This window comes from Macrotis lagotis, chromosome X (assembly GCF_037893015.1).
Source record: "Macrotis lagotis isolate mMagLag1 chromosome X, bilby.v1.9.chrom.fasta, whole genome shotgun sequence".
NCBI classification, from domain to species: domain Eukaryota; kingdom Metazoa; phylum Chordata; class Mammalia; order Peramelemorphia; family Peramelidae; genus Macrotis; species Macrotis lagotis.
Genome location: NC_133666.1, coordinates 74496348 through 74514356, shown reverse-complemented (window position 1 = coordinate 74514356; position 18009 = coordinate 74496348). Strand labels below are relative to the sequence as shown.

At 36.1% G+C, this 18009-nt stretch overlaps 1 protein-coding gene across 3 annotated transcripts in view; it reads right to left on the bottom strand.

Annotated features, from left to right (window-relative positions):
- CITED1 (Cbp/p300 interacting transactivator with Glu/Asp rich carboxy-terminal domain 1) overlaps positions 1 to 18009 on the bottom strand; it is a 139166-nt gene that overhangs the window by 95935 nt on the left and 25222 nt on the right. Inside the window, exon 3 of one of the 3 annotated variants that reach the window (XM_074207278.1) lies at positions 1842 to 1980. The exons of the other annotated variants lie outside the window; for them this stretch is intronic. The gene's annotated coding sequence lies outside the window, so the exon portion shown is untranslated. The remainder of the gene's footprint in view (positions 1 to 1841; positions 1981 to 18009) is intronic. 3 annotated transcript variants of the gene reach the window in all.

The window sequence follows — 18009 nt, the reverse complement described above, 5'->3', positions numbered from 1 at the left end:
CTCTGTTTAGCACATTGATCATTTCTTACAGCACAGCAATATTCATGACATTCCAATACCACAATTTGTTTATCCATTACCCAAATGATGGGCATCTACTATGTTTTCAGTTCTTAGCTATCACAGAAAGTGCTGCTATAAATGTTTGGAGTACACAGGGACTTTCTTCTTTTCAATAACTTCCTTGGGGTATGAATGCAATGAATGGAGTCTCTGTTTCAAAGGGTATGGATGTTTTAGTTACTTTATTTGCATAATTTCAAGATGCTTTCTAAAAGGATTGCACTATTTCATAGCTCCAACAAGGAGTATTAGTGCATTTATCATTCCACAATCTCTTCAAATTGATTATTGCTACATTTTTGTAATTTTTGACAACTGTGGGGTGTGTGGTGAAACCTAAGGGTTATTTTGATTTGTACATATCATATTAGTGATGTGGAACATTTTTTCATGTGGTTGAAAATACTGTGCAGTTCTTTTCAGAACTGTTTATTCATCTCCTTTGATGATTTACCTATTGGGAATAGCTATTAGTCATATGTATATATGTATATTATATATATATATGTATGGATGTCTGTACATATATAGATGTCTGTATATATACATATATGTATATATATATATATATATACATATATATATATATATATGTAATCACTGTTTATATCTTGGATACCAAAACCCTTATAAGGGAGATATGATGCAAAGTTGTTGGGGTTATTTTCATTTGACCATTTCCCTTCTTATCCCAGATGCAATAATGTTGTCTCTGCTAGAGCTTTTCAGTTTTAAGTAATCAAAGTTCTCTATTTTCTCTTGGGTAAGTGTCTCAGTTTCTTGTTTGGCAAAGAATACATCTCCCACTCAGAGATGGGAGAGGAAGAACATCTGTTTCTTATATAATTTTTAATGGTATGCTCTTTAATAGTAAGATCATATATCTATTTAGGATATATTGTGAAATGTAGTGTAAAGTGTGGGTCTAAGCCTAGTATTTGTCAGACTGTTTACCAGTTTTCCCAGCAGTCTTTATCAAATAGGGAGTTATTCCCTAAGCAATTTGTGTTTTCTACTTTATCAAACACTGGACTAATGAGTTCTATTGGTTCTTATTGTTCCTTTTCTAGTCTGTTCCATTGCTCTATCTCTATTTTTAAAATAATACCAGATGGTTTTAATGACTGCTTCTTTACATTATAGCTTAAGGTCCAGAAATGCTATTTCCCCTTTGACCTTACTTCTTTTCCTCATTTCTCTTTTGTTTTTCCAAATGAATTCTGTTATTATTTTGTCAAGTTTTATAAAGTATCCCATTGGTAATTTGGCAGAGCAAATTTGGTATAACCTTGGTACAGTGTTAAAAGTGTAAACTAATTTTGATTACATTGGAATGACCTAGCCATGAGTGCTCAATGTTCCTCCAGATATTTAAGTTGTAATAGAATCTATACAAGGCTTTTATGTGCTTTAGTTGGTTGATTCTCAAGTTTTTTATGTACTAGTAGTTATTTAGAATGGGATTTCCCCTTGATGGATGTTTTGTTATTATATATAGAAACGATGTTGATCTTTGAGGATTTATTTTGTAGCCTGCAACTTTGTTGAAGATATTGTCTCAGCTGCTATCTTTGCTGATTATCCAGAATTTTCCAAATAAACCATCATAACATTAGAAACCAGGGACAACGTTATCAGTTCTTTACCTGTCTGTATGACTTTAATCTTTCTTTTATCTGATTGCTAACATTTCCAGAACCATATAAAATAATAACGCACGTAAAGATTAAAGGTCCCTCTATGTCTATATTTTGTAGAGGGAATGGATTTTCAAATACCTGGACTTCTTGGCAGGCTCCTTAGTAGATTATCATATCGTGTCCCACAGAGGCAGGAGGAAGGCACCAACTGTCATTTTCTTCCAGTGATTTTGAAAGGGTTTGAGAAGTTGAGCTGGCTTTAGTCACTCAGCAGCACCTAGTGAAACAGCACCATCTTCTGGTGAAGCTGGTGAAAGGTGACAGCAAAGCCTATCTCCCCCAAGATATTTTCTATACAAGGTTTTTAAAGGTTTGGTTTCAGATACAGACAAGAACTACAAAATCAAAGGGACATAGAAGGATATCTCCTTCATCAAGGTGAAGACCATTTGAGAGGGCAGTCAGAAACATATAGGAGTTCTGGTCAGTTCCCATATGGTAGTTTCCTGTGAGATAGTCTCCCAGAAAAAAAAATGATACATGTAAAAGCTAAATATTCCATTGTAGAAATAATACAAGAAAACTACACAGACATTTTGAAACCATATGACAAAGTACTGATTGGTTAGCATCCACAGGTCGCTGCCAGAGGAAAACCTACTTCTTCAAACTCTAAGTCATGCAGTGTTTGAATTTCATAATTTCTACAATGAATTTTGCTAGTATCAGCAAGGAAGGAAAGAAAGCCTTTAACTATGGAGGAAATTTAACTTGAAAAGCTTGAAACCAATCTAAATCTGGTCATCAGAGATTTTATAATAGGAAATTCTAAAAGCAAATAAGAATAAGATCTACCTTCTCCCCAACAACATATCCTTCAAAGCTGAATCTAATAAGCCATGAAATTTTTGGACCTTGAACCAAAGACAAGAATTAGTAGGTACTTAATAAAGGTTTGATGATTGATTCTTGCAAAAGAAACCAGAAATAATCAGGGCATTCTACTCAAACATGCTAAACTAGAGAAACATAAGAAAAAAAAGTCACCAAGAAAAGAATGAAATAAATTGTATTCATCTTTCTCAAGCAAGGCTCTTGCTTCTTTAAAATCCAATGAAGGTTTCACATAATGGACAAAGAAGAAACAACGATCTAAAGGGCTACCAATTTAGGAGGAACTTCAGGAGTGAAGGAAAGGAATGGAAGAAGACTATACTCCCTTCTAAGTATAAGAACTGATATTTCTGTGGAGGGAAAAATGTAATCAATAGTCATTGAAGAAGGAAGAGGGGAAAACAGAGACAGAGAAAGGAGAGGAGTTACAAGTGGAAAGGATAGTAACATCTTCAGACCATGCTTCCTCTTATATCATGCCATTCACTTCACTATTTTGGCATCCACCCTGGTACCAATGCCCTCCTTTTCCTCACCTGGACCTGCAACTCTGAACCAAATGCCAGAAAAAATTAACCAGTTGCCAGAAGATGAAATAAATTCAGCTTTGGTATTCCCCCTACGGGGCTGGCCTTTTTTAATTGATGAGGTAAACTCATATAGTATTAGTAAGCTAATACTATATTTAGCTTGGCAATTATGTGTGTATGCAGATGCATATACACATATAGCTATATATATATATCTACACTCATATTGCTTGTCATGGCATCACCTCCCTGATGTCATGACCTTTTTCAAGAATGAAGGACAGGGGAGGCTAGGTGGTGCAGTGGATAGAGCACTGGTTCTGGAGTCAGGAGGACCTGAGTTCAAGTCCAGCCTCAGATACTTCATAATTGCCTAACTGTGGGACCTTGGGCAAGTCACTTAACCCCAATGCCTTGTGAAAACTAAAAAAAAGGACAAACATCATCATCATCATAGTTATAATTCATGCTTTCAAGGAATTTATATCCTAGTAGGAAGTAATAAGACAAATACATACACATGCACATATCTACATATAAACAACTATGACTGTTAGTGTTAGTAGACAAAAACTTTGGATTGAGACTCAGACAGCCATTCAAGTCCAGACTTCCCCATTTAACCACCCTTATTAACTGGGGAAACAAATCACTTAAAATAACTGCATTTTTGTTTTCTTATTAGTAAAATGAGGATAATAGAATGTGCTTGCACTATTTGATCTAATACCTGTGAAAGAAAAATTGTCAATATAATGACATAAATTGTTAATGCCAAATGTAATATTTACCAAGTCCCATAAATGATCCTAATAATGTTAAAACTTTAGAAATGCCTTACATTCCTACTCTTAAGAGATTTACTCTCAACTAGGTTGAGTTGAATCTAGAATCTTAACTTGTAAACAAATCTAGCTTGAGCTAGACTAGTTTCCAAAGTAGCTCCTAATGTTCTTGCCCCCCTCCATTGGGATTTATGGCATAATGGTGGCTAGCATCACAAGACCAGGTCTTGCTACCTAATGTGATACCCTCCCCCTTTCCTCCTAAAAGTATAAGAACCTTTTCCTGGGTCTCCTGGTTAGGAAAATTCATCATGTTCTGCACTGATGGGACAATTCCCCAGGCTAGGGCAGGCTTGCTACCCTATTATCTTGATTAAAGACGCCTTATCCCTTCACTTACAAACTTGATTTATTTCTGGTCTTGATATTAAATGGTGACAGAATTGGTGGAATTCATTTAAAAATGTCTTCCACCATTCTGGTAGTGAGTTTCTACACCTTGGTACTAGCATGAGTTCCTTGTGCCCACTTTCCAAATCCCTTCTCATTGGACTGCTAAGTACTTGGATTCAGACTCCTGTTTTTAATGAAGAATTGGCAAAAAGACCCATGGACAATCAATTTGTGATCTACTTTACCCAGCCTCAAAAGCTACTGCAGTCAGTCACAGTATGTGACTCCTATACTTCGAGGAGGTATAGCGTCACAGCATTATTTGAATATTTGCAAGATTTCAAAACATTGGCAATCATTGATACAATCTGATCCCTAAAACTGCTTACCCCAAAGGGGTTCAATTTGATCAAGATAAAATGAGCTACTGAAAAATGTCCTTTAATAAGGCAGGGTCAAAAGTCAAACACCCTGTGTGGGACTGATTTAATCACTGACTGTTAGAAGCCACCAAGAGGGAAATGGAATCTAGATTTTCATCCTTCCAAGAAAACATTAAAAAAATTCAAAAATTGGAAAGGAGGTTGAATCTAAAGTATTTCTTCTCCAGGAAGGATTAGGTCATTCGGAATCTTCAAAGGAAGAATGTGAAAACCAATATAGAGTCTCTCAGGGATGTGACAGATCAGAGGGAGATGCTCAAGGATTTCTCCATCAGCCTAATTTACGTATGGGTCCCAGAATTTGACCTAACTGGGGACTTTCTTGTATACATTTAGTTATTTTTTTTTAATTAAGGAAGCTACAGCCATTTGTCTCTGTGTTGTGTTGTGTAGTGTTTGTATCTCTCTATGTGTGACTGGAGACAGCTAGTAATCCAAGCTGAGAATAAACTCCGGTCTGTGACCAGTCCTATGTTTGTGAGTATGTGCTTTCTCAGATAACTGCTTCAGTAGAGAGAGCCTAGAAGGATCAAGTCCCTCTGGGTTCTTTTTGTCATGGTATCTGTGTTGAAAAATCAAAGGAGCCTTTTCCTCCAACACATCTCACACCTTGAAATGGTTTTCTGTTTATCTATCTACAAAACTCTATGCTTCTGAGACTGGGGGAATATCAGAGTTTTCAGAAAGACCTTTACTTCCTTAAACTGGTCAAGTTTGAATATGTAAGAATTAACTTGACAAGAGAAAAGTCAGCATGTACGGAAATATTCGGGATTCCATATAGATTTATTATTTCATAGTTAAGAAAAAAGGAGACCTCCAGATGTAGCATCCCTCCCCACCTTCTTGTGTCCTGTACCTTTAATTTTTAGCCTTAATTGAGATTAACTGGTAGCCTCCCACCAATCCTAAACTACCCTTGGAAGAGAATTTTGCTGAAATTTAAACTTCCCTTAGTCAATGAAAGTAAAATAAGGTTGTCAAGGAACAAAAAAAGATGCAGTTGAATTGGCATTCCATGATTTTGTAATTTAAACTATTTTAGGGAAAGGACTCTACTTTTTTTTTCTCCTTTGTACCCTACACACCAGGTCCCAAGTAAACAATATATTAACTAATATAATAATAACTATAATACTATAATTATAATAACAAAATAATATAATAACAATAATACATTCTGAAATGGTGTCTAAAAAGTCTTCCCTTTCTCTAACCAGACTGAAAAGAGAAAGGGAAGACTTCAGGTTTAATTGGATTCTCAAACTAAAGTTTGTAGATTATGTTTAATTTAAATCTGTCTTTGCCAACCCAACATATCCAACATCAGGGAAATGTGTTTAAAACTGCAAAATAATTTTTTCTCTTTTAAGACACTTGGAACACATTTTCTCTAAAGTGGACTTAATGTAATCACTTTAGAATTTCACTAATATTTAAAATGCATATTGCCACTGTTAAAGCTGCTTGTATAGAAATTTTGGAAGGAACCAAAAAAGACAACTCTCTTGACTTATGAATTATAAAGCATCAGTTCTCTCCATATTCTGAAAAGTGAAGAATAAATACACAGAAAAGAGAAGAAAGGATGTATGATTTAATTTGGAAAACTGCTTTGATCTCTGTGGCAGATCATAAATAACAGATCCAAAAAGGACTGGGATAACTCAGAACCTCACTCTTGTATTTCAATAGACCTCCTCAAAGTTTTTGAAATTGCTAAAAAAATTATCTTAATGGATTTTTTTTTAAAAAGGAATTGTTGGGGGCGGCTAGGTGGCACAGTGGATTGAGCACGGGTCCTGGAGTCAGGAGAACCTGAGTTCAAATCCAACCTCAGACAATAATTACCTAGCTGTGTGGCCTTGGGCAAGTCACTTAACCCAATTTGCCTTGCAAAAACCTAAAAATAAAGGAACTGTCCCATAAACTTCCTCTGGGACTAGGAGTAAGCAGTACAAAGTATATCTCATTTTTGAGAGAATGAAAGACATTTGCACTGTTTCATCTAGAGAACACCTGTATTGTAAATAATCAAGCAACAGTTATAATTGTGATAGACAATTTGATGAAAATCACCTGGATGGAAAGGGAGCTAGATACCTTGTGAAGTTTAACAATAGTATATGCTAAAGTTATGATGGAAATATTCAGTAGAATGGATACAGTAAGGCATATGCTTGAGCAAGAAAAGGAAAGTTGTGGTCTGAGTAAAGGATCTGGAATATTTAGAAAGAAATAAAGGATTAAGGGAAAATATGGAAGATAGATAAGGTGTGAGTCGAAACCATGAGAGGGGTATAGAACAAAAGAACAGAATTGCAAGTTGAAGACAGTCTCAAAGAAATTTTATTTTGTGGAAATTGAAAAATTAGAGTAAGTCAATGGAGGGGGGAAACTAGGTGGTGCAGTGGATAAAGCACTGGCCCTGGAGTCAGGAGTACCTGAGTTCAAATCTGTCCTCAGACACTTGATACTTACTAGCCGTGTGACTTTGGGCAAGTCACTTAACCCCATTACCTTGCAAAAACAAACAAACAAAAAAAACCAAATTCAATGGAGGGAGTGTTAAGAGGTCAAGAGAAATATGATAATAGATTCTGAAGTGTGATAATTGGAATACATTACTATCAGTTTTTAAATCTTCTGCAGTAGATTAACCTGAAATTGTGAACCCCATTATGTGAAATGCTTGGAATAAAAAGCCCTTGAGTAAAATATAATACTAAATAACTGAAATTATAAATTGAAAATCTGTATGATAGATACTATTTGGAAAACAGATCCAGGTATAATTGAGTTTATTCTGGTCTCATTTTAAGGGAAATGTATCCTTCCTAGAATTTATTATACTATATGGACCAGGAAACTTATTGTGTGGATTTCAGCCAATTTACCTCAGTTACTTGATTTGTAATGCGTGTAACATTAAATTGATAATCCATTGTATTAGAAATATTATTAGAAAAGTGAATTCTTCTTTCATTCATTTGGATTATGGATTTAATTGCTATGGCTACTGTAAAAATGTCATAAAAAACTTTTTAGGAATATCAAAGATAGTAATAATGATTTTCTGTGAAGATGGCACCACAAGGGCCCTTTAAAATGTCCTCATCTGTGAAAAGCAGAGTCCTAAAGTCTTACTAGACCTACTTACAGGATTAAAGTAACATTGAGTGATGACCTGTTGTGGTAAATTGACAACTGAGTAGGATGTCAATATTTTAAGACTTCTAGATCTAGACCCATGCTCAGTTTAAAATATAGTGATCTGATTTTGGTTGGGAACTAGAAATTACAAAGGAAAAGATTCCTTCAGGATGGTCTGTAGGAAGCTCATATTACAAGCCCAACACTTCATAAATATTGGTTATGGCAAAAACATTGAATATTGTGACCTCTGAGTATTCTGTAGGACCTTAAATGTTTCTTTGTATTGTTTAAATTGAGAATTATTCCATTAACTCCTTCTGTAAAAACTCTTTAAGGTTTTTGCCTAAGGAAAAGTGATCACACCCTGACAGTATCAGATCAAATTCCTTAGGTCTTTTTAGCCTGACTAAAAACCAGTCTTTCAACTAGAATCTTAGAGTGAGAAATTTTAATATCAGTGGTTTAAAATACATAAGTACACTTTAAGTTACCTAATAATAGCAGGTATAAATTCAAATTGGCAAAGCTTTATATGGATTTCTTAGTATTTTAAATATAAAATTAAATACATGTCTATATTGTGAAACTTGGTAACACCATCATAATTAGAAAAAATAGATTCTCTTTTAGTTTGGCTATCGCTGGGTTGTACTTTCAGTCATTTAATTTTATTTGGATTACAATGATGGAAAACATTTTCTTCCTTGTTTTTATTTCATAAGATGTTTTGACATGGTTATAAGTTTGTTTCAGTTCTGCTTGTGATATGGTATAAATTCTATAATGCTTAAATTGAAGAGCTGTACAGAGTTTAAAATACTTACACCCCTAATTAGAACGGGAAAGTTTATAGATCAGTTTTATGGAAGTTACTTCTAAATTTGTTTAGAATGATTTTCTGTGTAATTTAGGGATGAATTCAACTGAACAGAGATAACTAGAAGTGAATTTTATTTTATGTTTCAAATCCAAAATATTGTTTGTGATATTGTACAGACATACTGTTAGGAACACTATGTTTTGGGTTTTTTCCCCTGAACTGTATGTGTTATATTGTAAGATAATTTGTTAAAGGGAAAGAAGATGCTTGCTAACTTAATATTTTAAAGTATTTGTCTATAGTATTTGTCTATAGTAAAGAAGAAATTCCATCTAAAATTATTTGGCTATCACTTATAAAAATTGAGATTTTTCAAAGATACATGATCCTTAATAAATTAATCCACCAAAGCTATGATTATGGGAATTTCCCATTTAAGACCTTATGGGACTTTAACTGAGTCTAATTTCAAGTATCATTAAGAAATGTTCTTGATGCCAACGATCCATGATCATTCTATGGGGTTGATGTCTTTGAACTGCAGGTGGAATTCTCAAGGGAAAGACTTAGAGAATGAATCCTAGCATGGGTGGAGATGATGATGGTGTTTGTCCTTCATTTTTTTTTAGATTTTTCAAGGCAATGGGGTTAAGTGGCTTGCCCAAGGCCACATGGCTAGGTAATTATTAAGTGTCTGAGGTCGGATTTGAACCCAGATACTCCTAACTCCAAGGCCAGTGCTCTATTCACTGCACCACCTAGCTGCCCCTTGTCCTTCATTTTTGAAGAGGAGATGCCATGACAAGCACATGAACTGGATTTGAGTGGGGAAGAGGGGGGCTGTGCTAGGTCACTTTCTCCTCCAGGGGCATCTGCGTCCAGTGGCCAGATATGAATCAGGACTGGAGATGTCCCTGGAGGTGAAGCCATCAGGGTGAAGTGAATAACTAATCAGTGTCAAGTGGCTGAGGTTGCATTTGAATTCTGATCATCCTGATATCAAATGGGACTAACAATAGTGTCCACCTCCCAGGGTTATTATGTGGTATGATTCTTCTGACTCCATTTCCCAGTATATTTCCTCTTTGGCTGACTTTAGCCTGACTCTGCTACTGAAATAACTCTTGCCAAGGACTAACATTAACTTAAGGAAGCATTATTCTCTTACTATAGCTATGTCCCAATTCTTTTTTATGGCAAATTTCTATAATCATGGTAGGTGATCAGTATAAACACACAATTAATTGTTATCTCATAGGCTAATATTGGAACATGTCTGAGCTACAAAAGTAAGATGCAGGCATAAAACCTGAGCTATTTAACCTAAAATTTTAGTCATTTCTATATTCTAAAAAACTAAGTAGATGAGTATTTGGCCTTGTCAATTGCCTGTTACTAATTAAATATTTGTATATAAAATAAGGTCCTTAAATGTTTCAAATAATGTAAGAATAACAGGGTACTGCTACAACAGTTTATGGGACCAAGTTGTTATTTTATTAATTAAGAATAAATCAGAAACATCTTCAGATTTGCTTTGAAGAATTTTTGTGCAACCAATTTCCTTAGAAGAAAGCAATTTATAGAACATCTTGCTTTACCTAAATGGGAAGTTAATTTTATTAATTTGAAAGAACCTGGGTATGCCTTAAAGTGCAAACATGTTTCATGATAACTTATTTAATATGTACTGTTTTGAAATGATTACTCATTGTATTTATACATCCCAGAACTATTTGTTACAATTGAAGTTAATCTGGCAACATTTAAATGAACTTTTTTAAAATTAGAGTTCATCTACTTATAAAACTGTTCTGCTATTAGTTACTTAACAGAATATCATTCTCCTGAGGGGGAAATGAGAAGCTAAATGTAAATAACTAAAGTAAATAAAATTTTGGTTTTGGTGAAAATTTTGTTTTCAAAAAAATAAGATCAGATGTATGTCAAATATAAGAAGTGGATTCTGCATTTCATTTTTATTTTTGTTTTTGAGGTTTTTGCAAGGCAAATGGGGTTAAGTGGCTTGCCCAAGGCCACACAGCTAGGTAATTATTAAGTGTCTGAGACCAGATTTGAACCCAGGTACTCTTGACTCCAAGGCCGGTGCTTTATCCACTACGCCACCTAGCCGCCCTCTGTATTTCATGATACAGGCAATAAACTGATACTCCTTCCTTTTCTGGAACTTGAATCTGAAGTGAAGACTAAAATAGATAAAACACCAAAAGTTAAATGATGGTAGAGCCAAAACCAACTTAAAAGGCACCTTTTAGCCTCAGCATATGTAACTATATTGGCAGATATCAAATTCATAATTAAAAGGGCTCATTCTACAAGTCAGAGCCTCATGAATTCTTTTGGATTCTCTTCAGCCTATTGCAGTGGTCAAATGTCTGGTTTAGATAGGGACAGGAGCAGCAAAGAGTATGGAATAGTATAAATTCTCTGGTCTAGAAAGTCCTAATTTTATGGTTTGAGCTAGTTTTCACTATCTGACCTGGTTATTGGAAAAGCACATTTAAAACTGTGTATTAAGATCTATTTTGTAAGATAACAGAAAAACAGATCTCTGCAAGTGACCTGAACCAGAGAAGCATATCAACTAGAAGCCTCTCTGAAACCCCACCCATTCCAGAATGCCTAAGAGGAGAGATTTTCAGAGGACCAGAAGACTACATTAGCAGATATTCTCAGAAACCGGACAACTTTTATGAAATGTCCAAACCTTAAGATATGATGGACTGAAAATGGCCAATAGGAGTGGATTATCCTTCCCTTTTCACTTCTTCCCTATGCACTTCTGTTTGGTGTAATGCTTGCTTGCCTGCTGGGGATTGCCCCCAACAACCTTCAACCAATCCCTTTCTCCCTTCCCCATACTATTAATAGCACATTTGTTATCCTAGTTAGGATTCATTTGAAAAGCCACTGCCTTCTCAAGTGAACCAGAAGAGGGGATGACAGAAAACTGAAAATACCAAATGCAATATTTGGCCAAGTCCCTTAAATGAACCTAGCAAATGGCAAAATTTCAGTAATGTTCTTGCATTTCTACGCTTATTTACTCTCAACTAGGTCAAGTTGAATCTGGAACCTTACCTTGTAAACAAAGTTAGCTTGAGCTAGAATGGTTTCCAATGTAGCTCCTATTGTTCTTGCCCCCCTCCATTGGTATTCATGACATGAAGGACAAAAACAACCAGAATGAAGTGGTTTTAGTAGCTTGGATTGCCTAGGTGGCTAGCATCACATGACCAGGTCTTGCTATCTAATGTGATACCACCCTCCCCCTAAAAATATAAGAACCTTTTTCATTAATCTCTTAGTTGGGAAACTCCATTGTGCTCTGCACTTATGGAACATCTCCCAAGGTGGGAGGTCTGCTAACCTGTTATCTTGATTAAAGATGCCTTGTCCCTTCACTTACAATGTTTGATTTGCTTCAGAATTTGACAGCTTCAAGTAAAGCTTTCTCAACTGTAAAGCTTCAAGGAAATGAGAGCGACTGGACTACATGCCATCTTCTTGTCTCCCTAAATATTCTCATCCAGCACTGAGATCCTGTGACCCCATTATTTGCTATTCAATTAAATTGAGTAAACATTTATTAAGCAGAATTTATTATGCAGAGCGTTCAGTGATTGATTTAGCCGATATTGATTTCCCTTCCCTCTGAATAACACTCAACAAAATTTAGATCTTTATTATATGACACACACACACACACACACACACACACACACACACTCAATGTTATTTATGGCTTTTATATTTACTTCCTGTGTGACACTGGACAATTCGCTTATGCTCTTTGGATGTCAGCTTCTTGATCTGGAAATAACAGGTTTGGATTAGATGAACCCAGAGGTCTCCTCCGACTCTAGGTCTATGATCAGCCATGTATATGTCCTGTCGAAACTAGATTATGAGGGAGGTCCTTACAGTAAGTGACCTTTTTTCATTTATTATCTCAGACTGGGATGAGCACATAGTAGAGATTTAAGAAATCAACTTTCCAGCTCGAGCCAGAAAGAACTTGAGATATAATTGAATGTAATCCCTTCATTTGACAGAAGAAAAAAATTGAGATCCAGTGAATGGTAGTGATGACTAAATTTACACACTAAGAGGCAGTTCCAGGCAGAGCCCAAGTCTTCTCACCCCAAGGCCTTTTCCACTTCAAGGTATGGCTTCTCTATAGTCACCCCCACTGTCTCCAGTCAAAGGAGAGCTCTACCACATTGCCAAATTTGTTTCTTATTAAAATGAAGTTGCTTACCATTTTAAGGAATATGGAGTGCCTCAGCAGGACAAGAAAAGACCTGCATGAATGGACTCCATTGAATCCGGGAGAGAGAGATGGGGAAAGGGTGAGAAGGGAATTAGTTTTCTAGGTTCAGATGAATGTAATTTCAATTAATTCACCTAAGAAAGGTTATATACTTTTGGGACAAAGGGGTGGGGGGGGAAGTTGTGCTTCTCTTTTGTGGGGCCAAATAACGGCATTTAATACCTTTAGGTTTTAGCATTATGAAAAAGTCTAGGCAGCTTTAGGCTCTGGTGAGCAGCTTCCCTAACGGAAGTGTGGATTTGCACTCTGCCTAGCAAGGTATGTGAATATCTTGGTAGCTGCTTGTTTGTGACTTTCCTTCTCTCCTTTTCCTGGTTATTGGTTTCCCAAATAATCTCTCCAGTGACTAGCTCTTTCTCTCGAGTCTTATAAAATCTTACTTTTGTTTAATCAGCGTATGATTGATGAAAGGGGAAGGAAGAAGGGAGTGTAGATCTGTGCAAGAGGACAGTTAGGTAACAGAGGAAATTGACTACACAGGTGACAGGTTCAACCTAAACAGAAAATAGAAGAAAGTCTAATGACATATAACAACTTGAGAAGTCTAAGCAAGGAATAGACAGGCTAAGGAATGACTCCCAACTAAATAATGGGCACACAGAGTGGAGGAAAATACCAGAAGGATGTTGCATTTTAACTTTATTATTTGGGCACAAATGCAAATCAGGGTTAGAGAAAAATATGATAGGAATGAAATGGCAGCTAGGTAGTCCTTCAATGGACCGAGAGCTGGCTCAGAAGTCAGGAAGACTCATCTTCCCAAGTCAGCCCTCAGACACTTACTAGCTGTGTGCCCCTGGACAAGTCACCTCACACTGTTTGCCTCAATTTCTTTATCTGTAAAATGAATTGGGAGAAGGAAATGGCAAACTACTCCAGTATCTCTGCCAAGAAAAACTCAAATGTCGTTATGAAGAGTTGGACACGATAACAAAAGGCATGATTCCTCACTGTTGGGATGGTCACATTGTTCTAATAGCCAAAATATATTTGCCTAAAAGATTATTTTACAGAGAACTCACAGAAGACAAGTATTTATGAGGGTGGTGGTGTGGGGAGTTGTTCATCAGAAGAAGCCATACAAGGATGCTCTCAAGATTTCTATGAAGAACACTGGAATCAATTGTGAGACATGGGAGACATTGGCATTGGGCTTCCCAGTATGGCATGCCTGCATCAAAGAAGGTGCTGTGCTCTTATGAACAAAGCAGAACTGTAGGAACTCAAAAGAAATGAAATGTGCAAAGCCAACTCCAAATATTCACATTGATAATTTGTGCCTGACCTATGGTAGAGCATTCTGAGCTCATACTGGTCTGGTAAAACTACATTTGGACACACTGATTTGACCCCAATATAGTGATGTCATTTTGGTCCTCTCCAAGAATGAAGGACAACCAACCAATTCCTTCTCCATCCTAACTGCTTTAAATTAATCTCAGAACAAGGATGCCTCTACCTAATCACCATGCTGTCCTAGGCATCCTGCTCATATTTAAATTTAAAAGTCTCAGTGAACAAGATGCAAGATATCGTTCCTTGATGTCATTGGATTTTTTTTCCCAAAAATGAACAGGGTTTGGGTTTTTTTGAGATCCCTTACATCTTCCTTTTATTCAGTCTTTTGACTGATATTTCTTATCTCATGGAATCATCAGCTTCCATATTTTAGCAAAGAAAATATGAATGAAAACAAAAAAAATTCTCTTGTTCCATTTCTTCTAGGACTTCTATTTGAACTTATACCCAAAGTGTGTTCTTCCTTAAGGCTTTGCCTATAGATGATTTGGGATCATTCTCTTCTGGCATTGTGTCATGAACATCTTCCATTAGTATGATAGCTCTTTAAATTGAAATTTTCTTTTTTTTAGTGAGGGAGACTATTCTTTCATTCTACTTCCTAAATTCAGATTTTTGGGTCATGTTCTTAACTCTCCTGAAAGGAATATGGTTTGAGTTTGGATCCTCTTTGGATCCTCCTGCTAGTTTCTTGGGGCTGAGTTTGGATCCTCTTGGATCCTCCTGCTAGCTTCTTGTTTGATCCTAGGACCTTAAGAACTGATCAAGTTGGGGACATATCAGCTTCCAGTACTCCCAATGCTGCCTGCCCCAGGACATCTGATCACTGCCTTTTTGATCTGAACTCTGCAAGTTCCTGACCTGGCTTCAGGTTGACAGAACACTCCTACTGTCTTACCCTCGGGTGGAAGTTCCAGTAGACTTGCTGGATTTAGCTACTATCAGCTAATTGGAAAGCTCTACAGATTCAGTGACAGAATTGCAAACTCCTGTTTCATCTGGAATTCCTACTCTGGTTATTGTGCTGAAGGTTTCAGATGAAATTGGAGGTTGGAAGTGAGACCCCACTCTGATCGATAGGGTTAGCAATACAGCTATTACTTGCTTTAGAATGTGTTCATTGCTTAGTTTACAGAGGCTTGGGAGCACTCATCCTGGAATGCTACTCCGAGGTACTCTTCAGTCCACCCGTGATCTGTGATCCCCAACTGGGTGGTTGACAGATGTCAGCTTCCACCTGTTCCTGCAGGGTCTATGAAACTGATGTATCTTTTTATGAGTCTTAGATCTCTTCTTTAGACCTCTTCTTGCTGAGTACACAGTCTTCATGGTCTTTCAGTTCCTACATACTAAAATTTTGCAGGTTGCAATGCTGCTAGCTAGACCCCATTTCCAGTGACCACAGACTTCTCTATCTCCTTATCTTGACTGGGATTAAAAATACTACTCCCTATGATTTTTCTCTTGGACTGCCCAATCAGAACTTGGTCTGGTACTTTTTCAAGATCTTTGTGTTGAGGAACTATGCTTTAATTCATTATGATACTTCACTTTGGCTCTGCCAGCTGGGTCTTAGGTACCTTGGGTTCAGGGAAACTGGGCAAAAACATCAAAGAAAAGTATTCGCTGAGGAAGTGACACCTGAGGTGAGCCTAGAAATAAAATAAAGATTTAGAGGCATGGTTGAGGGGGAAAAGAGGAAAGAAGGGAATATACATACAGTGCCTATTATCTGCCAGCAAGGTACTAAATTCTTTGAGAAATATTACCTCATTTGCGCCACACAACAACCCTAGGGTAGATGCTGTTATCCCCATTTTACATGGAGGAAACCAAGGCAAACCAAGTTTGCCCAGAGTCACACAGTATCTTCATATAGATATGAACTCTAGACTTCCTGACTCCAGGTCCAGCATTCTATTATGACACCTAGCTGGAGGGAAAGGTTCGCAAATGTAGCTGACTGTGCTCAGGGAAGAGCTAGGAAGTCACTTCTCTCTTGTATCCCACTCCATTAAGAGGCCTTGTTAATACAATTGCAATGGGACATTGAAACTATTCTGTTTCTGTCTAGGTTGCTGTTTCCAGGTGCCATGATGTTCAAAATAATGCTAGGATCTATAAATGGATACAAGACGATGACTTCAACTTGAAATGTAGGTAGGTTACACATAGGGACAATCATATTGCTCTTCCCTATTCCTTCCAACACTCAATCAATAAAAAATCTTGAAAGAAACTAAAGAAAACCCAGTCTCAACAAATTATCAAAACCTTCAGTGTACAATATTGTGATCTTTTGTGGAGATCAGAGATCCATGAAAAAGCCTCTTAATGAAAAAATAACCAGGAAGTAATGAATCTAGAAATGATGCCATGTGTGTAGCTGGTGAAGGGAATACAGATATTTGCCCTGGAACAAATATGTAAATATATATTTTTTTAATGAAAAGGGACTGCAAAGCTGACTTCAAATATTTGGGGGGGGGAATGCCCAATCATTCATTACTTTTAAAAAATTTAATATTTTACTTTTTCCTCAATAACAAATTCATTCATTCCTAAGAAAAGCATTTTCACTCTCTGTATTAAGTTCCTCATCTCTCTAGTAGCACACAAATGGCAAATTTAGTCCTCAGAATACTAGGGATTATGTTTCCTACTGCTAAAACTAGCATTAAGATACAAAAATACATATAGAGGGGTCAGGTACCTTTCAGTATTCCACCTGTCATGTGATGAAGTATCTTTGTGCTAAAAACTCAGGGGTTCAAGATCACCAATAGCCAAAAGGCAGCCAGTGCTAGCCACTTTTCAAACTTTTATTTGAACAAATTGATTCATTTTAACTTTTATACAAATTTAGTTTAATTTTAAATAGTAATACATTTAGACATTATGTTTTTGCCCATGTGTTTAAGTTATGCCTCTAATCATACCCACCACAAGAACAAAAATCTGAAAAATAACCCATAATACTCAAGTCAAAATAAAAACAAAACCAAAATTATAAACCTTCCTGATCAAGATAGATATATATGTGTGTATATATATATGTATATGTGTGTGTGTATATGTATGTGTATATATATGTGTGTGTGTGTATATGTATATATACATATATACATATACATATATATATATACATATATATATATATATATATATATATATATATATATATATATATATATATATATATATTGCCACATTGGCCAAGTCTGAAAAGTTACATACCTTCCTGAATATCAACTTACTCATGTCTGGCACTAGGCAAGTATCAAGGTTATTCTTTTTGTGATTGCCTTGCTAAATGTAAACCTAAGTGTTACAAAAAGAACATGGAAATAGGTTAGACCATTTATTATCCTTTTATTTAGCAAAGAATCATTCTAAGCTTGGTGACTCAAGACACTTAAGACCGAGGGTGCAATTGCTACTTCCCTTTTTCCAAATCTTTTATGTGAACCAATAAACAGATTGGTTTATTTCTGGTTTAAAAGTGTTCTTTTTAAATGTGATTTTTTTCCAGCAATTAACTCAGTGCATTCATTTTTACAAAGCTGTGCCTTTCGGTTTTTTGGTCCACATTTTCTATAAGGGTGCTTTCCCTGCACCTCCAATGCCATGGA